Source organism: Malus sylvestris, chromosome 5, assembly GCF_916048215.2.
Source record: "Malus sylvestris chromosome 5, drMalSylv7.2, whole genome shotgun sequence".
NCBI lineage: Eukaryota > Viridiplantae > Streptophyta > Magnoliopsida > Rosales > Rosaceae > Malus > Malus sylvestris.
The window spans coordinates 22,740,696-22,746,695 of NC_062264.1; positions in this window are offsets into that span (position 1 = coordinate 22,740,696).

Genomic DNA, 6,000 nt, shown 5'->3' on the forward strand with positions numbered 1-6,000 from the left:
GTCGCTTAGAATCTTTCCAAATGGGAAAGGATATATTCTATATTACCGGTCGGATTTATGTATTATAATTTATATCCCGTAGCCGGTCCAATGCTTTAGGAAATCCCCGTGTAAGATTAAAATAGATATCCTGTCAAAGTTACTAAATAGGATATTGTGATCGCTTCTTTATAAATGACTAGTTTTCATGCATGTGCTTACGTGCAAAAAATATTTTTTTAAATTAGGGTGTGCTATTATAAATTTTTTTAAATAAAATTATTGCTAACTTATTGTGAGGCTCAACCCATCCTCATCTTCCTTAGTGTAGATAATATTGTTTGTTAAAAAAAAATCATTTGACAACTAATTGAATCACATTATTATGTGCGTGCGAAAGACCTTTTCGCCTTTTAAGATGTATTGAACGTGTTTAAAAATAGAAAAAAAATAATATTTAATAAACAATTGATTGAATCATATTATGGCTAGCCCATTGTGAGGTCTAATTATAAAAAAAAAAAACAACAAAAGAAACTGCACAAAAAAAATTATGTGACGATCCGTCCCTAATTTTTCTATGTAATTTCTCACCGAGTATGTGTATTGACGATTATACCCTTATTGGCAAGAGACCTGGACTTATTCTTATAGCTTTCCTTTTGATTTCTCGCTATCGCATTTAAATTGTACATGCTAGTACGAGTAGACGTAGATTTTAAAGTGTAAAAATATCTACTTTGGATAGATTTCGATTTCCTTTTACTGTAGGAAATCTAAAAACCTATCTATTGGATTCCTTTTTATCCCATCCTGTGCACCTCATTTTAAAGTGTAAAAATATCTACTTTGGATAGATTTCGATTTCCTTTTACTGTAGGAAATCTAAAAACCTATCTATTAGATTCCTTTTTATCCCATCCTGTGCACCTCTCTTCATTATTTCACTCTCACCTATCCTATCTCTTCTTTATTTTCTGTCCCCCTCTATCAGAAAAGGTTTTCTCTCTTTTCTCTCCCTTTCTCTCCCCGTATTCTCTCTTCCTCTGCAACGCCATGAACGAACATCAAAGCTCATAGATCGAGCTTGAAACCAACCCCATTTTACTCCTCTCATCCTCACGAACACAACCATACCAACCAAACCAAGAATGGACGAGTTTTGACTCGCCAACTTGAAAGGTCCGAATTCGGACGAGTTGAGTTCGACGTGTTTTCAACCGAGTCACGATGTTTTAGGACTCGGGAAAGCCTCTAAGCAATTCCCTAGGGTCCCTAGTCAAGGTTTGAGGAAGCTTTGACGTGAAACAACTCGGTTTCGAGAAATTCAAGTTTGACCCGTGCCTTTCGAGCCAATTTCCGGCCAAACCACGACGAGTTGGCTGGTGTGAAAGATATCATTCTCTTCATCATGCTGAGTACTATAATTTTCCTTTTTTTTTTCACCCAATTTCGTTGAGTATTGAAGAAGTTATACTCATTTGCATCTTACCCAGTTTCCGGCGAGTCCGACAGCTTTCAAGGCGTTTTCCGGCCAAACCAAGGTGAGTTAGATGTCGTGCGAGGTACCATTCTCTTCGTCTCTTCGATAAATACAACTTTCGTTTTTGTTTCACTCGATTTCGTTGGGTAACGAGGAAGTTATTAACGTTTAAAGGTTGTTCAGTTTTCTGGCCGAATCCGGCCTTCCCTTTCGTTTAACTCCTGCGAGCAGCAACCCAAACCCAGGCCCTTCGGGCCGTTCTTGCGAAGCCCAAAACCCTGGGCAGCCCAACCTAACCCTTTATTATTTTTTTAATTATTATTTGGTTAATTAAAGGCCTTTGGCCATTTCCTTTTAGGGCTTTAAGCTCATGCATTTTAAAATCCTAAACCCTTTTAGTTTAGGCCTTTAGGCCTAGAATCCTTAAGTCCAACCTATTAATCTAACCTAACCTTATAACCCTTAACCTAGATGAAATATTCCGTTAGGGAATTTTCTATTCGTCAGAGAATATTTCGTCTTTCAGGGAATATTCATCCTGTTGACTTTTGTTGACTTTTCGGAAATTTAAGCAGGACCTTTCTTAGAGTAATTCGACGTTCTGAATCTGTTTTTTATGTCCATTTTTCCAAATTCAATTGTTATAGTATAGTTTTATTAATTGTACCTTTATGTGCTTAGGGACAATTATTAGTGGCGTTTCATCTTTGCTAGGTTGCGTGGCTCGTCAACGGCTAAGTATCTGTGAGTGGGCAGTTTGTTTTTATACATATACATATTATAGTTTCCATAAATGCGTATTTACTTCAATTTATGCTTATATTGCCAAGTATTCGATATTGTGATATGAAATGTGATAAATGCTGCTATATGGTTGAGATATTATTGTCATGACATTCATACTTGTGTACATGCTCATCTTGCTACACCCGGTGTTAGTACTCGCCTCAGGGTCAGGGCCAGTCCTTCACGTGTATGTTCACATCTGCACCGTTCGCTCACCTTGGATCCAAGTTTAGGTGCTAGTCTTGTCAGGTATATTGCATTAGGCAATCCGACTTGTATGTGATGTGCTTTTGCACCAGTCTTTACATGATTGTAGTACTAGAGCATATTGATTACACCCAGTCATGTTCGTGTCAGAAACCATTTGTTCGAACTTGTGTGTTAGCTTAGATGATGAGCAAATTGCTTATAATTGATTATCACATGATTATATTACTTTGGCATTTGATATATCATGACTTGGCATATTTCTAGTTATATTGCTGTTATATTTGATTACATACTTACGTAGTATGTTTTGAGGAAACTATACTTGTTTTACGGTGAGGGGTTAGTATATTCAAAAATAAAGGTTTTCGTATAAGTATTGTTTTACTGACCCACTCAATTTGTTTTCGCCCCTCCAGGTTTAGTAGTAGTGTTTACGCGTATACGAGGATTCTGGCAAATCTCAGGAGATGGTTACCTTCAGTGGTGTAACCCTCAACCTATGTACTATACTGTCTTATGCTCAGACATCACGTGTGAATAGGGTTCAAACCCGCTCATCTGCACACTCTCTTGATTAGGCACTTTAGGTTTAAATTTACCCATACCTTCCACATCACTACACTTTATGGCTTCGTCACCCTCCAGGTGTCGGCCAGCACAACTCGATTCGGAGTCCAAGTGGACATTCCGGGTCGTGGTGTGTCAAATTAATTATAAAGAAACATTGTTTATAATAACGAAAATACCCTTGCATTATTATTATTATTATTTTGGTAGAAAAGGAAATACATTAAAGAGAAAAGCCCCAAGGGCAACCCGTCTAAGTACAATAAAAAAGAAAAGCTGGGTGTGCAACCAAAATGATAGTTCCATCCCAAACATCATCCGCTAAAAAATTGGCTTCCCTAAAAACATGCTACCAGCAAATGACCTCAAAGTAGTCTGCCAACTGACGTATGTCTGTAAGAATGGTCTTCAATCTCCAGAGGGCATGATAAGCACCGCGAATAACCTCAATAACTAGCTTAGAGTCACCTTCAATGATGATACGCTTAAGACCTTTCGCATTTGCCATCCATATGCCATCACGGAAAGCCAAGCATTCCGACACATTAATGGTATTCCGACCAACCCTTCGCGCCCCAAAATTGATAAGGGAACCATTTTCATTTCTAATCACAAATCCCGAAGCAGCCTGCTGGTTAGTTACCAATCTGTCAAAATTAAGTTTGACAAAGCCAACCTCCGAGGGAGACCACCGAATTGTGCCAGCCTTGGCCAACTGGCCGTCAAATAGTCCATTATGTCCCTGCATATTAGCTGCTTGATACTTTCTGCCCAAACTAAATGCTGAGCAGACGAGAATAGTATAATCCGGATTCTTATTTTGAAAAATGACATGGTTTCTGTACTTCCAAATCTGCCAACAAACCAAGAGTACCATACTCAACTCACACAACTCTTCACTATTTCTGGTGTCCAAGGAGTTTAACCAATCATTGAAATTAAGGATTTGATTCATTTTTAAAGAGTTAGAAATAGCAGGATTATTCCACACTTGTTTAGCAAAACTACAATAAAAAAAAACATGGCTAATGCTTTCATTTTCTAAGTTACACATAGGATATGAAGTAGGCATATTATTAATGTGAAATCCCATTCCTGGATTTCATTATTATAATCTAAGTAATGGTATTATTGAGTTTTTATATTATTTTTTGGGAAATTAATTATTTAAAATCTGTAGACCATTCGAGGTCACAATTGATATTGTTGATTAGATTTTGAGATCACGAACGCATAGGCGAAAGCCGTTTGCGAATCCGGGTTATAACGGTATAGTTATAGGCGTTTAAAGTTGTGATACTATGGATTTTAGGAATTATTTAGACTCCCACTTTGTGGGAAAGGGGCGCAATCAGATATTTGGGTTAAGGGACCAATCAGTTAGAAGAGGGAGGGAACTAATCAATTTTTTAAAAGGTTAGGAGCTGCCCAATCAGGAGAAGGAGAAGGAGGGGAAATGACGGACTTGAAATGGGTCATTTTTGACTCGCGAACCACCATTTTTGACCCGGCCATATCTCCTTCATACGAACTCCGTTTTGGGATCTTGGTGTCCATGGAAAGCCCTTGATGAGCCCTACATCTTGGTAGTGTTAGATTTCCCAATTTCTTTCCCATTTTTCCAGTTCGAAGCTACAAACCCACAGGTGTTCCGGCAGCTTTATCCCTTTTCCCGGTGGCTTCGAAAAGTTTCACCGTCCATGACCACTACCAAAAGACTTCCCTCAACCCCAGGAACAAAGCCCAAGCAGTGTTGGAGGCGTCAGAGTTCGATTGGAAGCCGAATCAAAGCACACATTTTTCTAAGGTTTCGGCGGGTTTGAGTGAAATTGAAGTGTTTCCCGGCCAAATTGTACTTGGCCATAGGTATAAAGTTTTCTCTACTCTTTGAGATCTTTATTTCTGTAATTTTTGGTAATTTTTAAAAATAGTTGAATTTTCGGCAAGTCGGGGCGGCCGACCGCCATCCGCGGCGGCGGCCTGGCCAGTGGGCCGACAATGTCCTTTTAAGTTCAATTAGATGCCCTGATTTCATAATTGATATCCTTATGATATGGTTTGATTGTTTGAACCTAATTTCATTACGATATGTGGTTAGGTCAAAAATATGATTCGACGATCCGACCATTGGATCGTCACCAAACCTTAATGCATGATAGAAAATAATATTTTTGGATCATAGAAACTTACAGATTGAGAATCCGACGTACGGATCTTCCTTAATTGGATTTCTAAGTTTGTAAAATTAAATGTCGACCGCAACTTGAATTTTGAAATTGGCGGAGATCTGACGGTTGGATCGGGTTGATATTTTAGTATGTTATTATTTGAGCATAATGTGTACTTTTGGAAAGTTACGGATCCGAAATCCAATGTGTGGATCTTCCGGATTGAATTGTGTAGAATTGTGGACCCTACCTTTGACCGAAAGTTGACTTTTGATCAACATGTATCGAAACATCCTAATTACTAAAATTAGTACTACGGGGGACTAAGTGAAGTCTAGTGGGCCTACATTGGTTAGATAGCGACTTGAATATATGAAATATGATTATTATCTTAATTTCTTATATTAGTATCATTTGTGAATATGAATTGGTCTTATAAATATGATTTTTATTGAAATGTGAATTTTATATATTTAGCCATAGACCTATGCTACTTAAATATGATTTGGCTTGTGTATTGATGATGTTTGTGATATATATGTGTTTAATTAATTTTTAATAATGTGAATGATAATTATGAAGAATGTTATGACAATTATGGGATCTAAATATTGTTTGATAATTATTTGGATATGATTGCCAACTAAATACTTATTTGAACTTGGCATTATTCCCTAGCATGAGATGGAGATGAAAGTCAGGAGATGAGTTAGGTACTTTATTAGATTTTTAGTAGAATTAGTAATTGAGGGAATTCCTTGTGTTGTGCTCCATATGACTAGATGCTGGTTGATATGTGGAATCGAT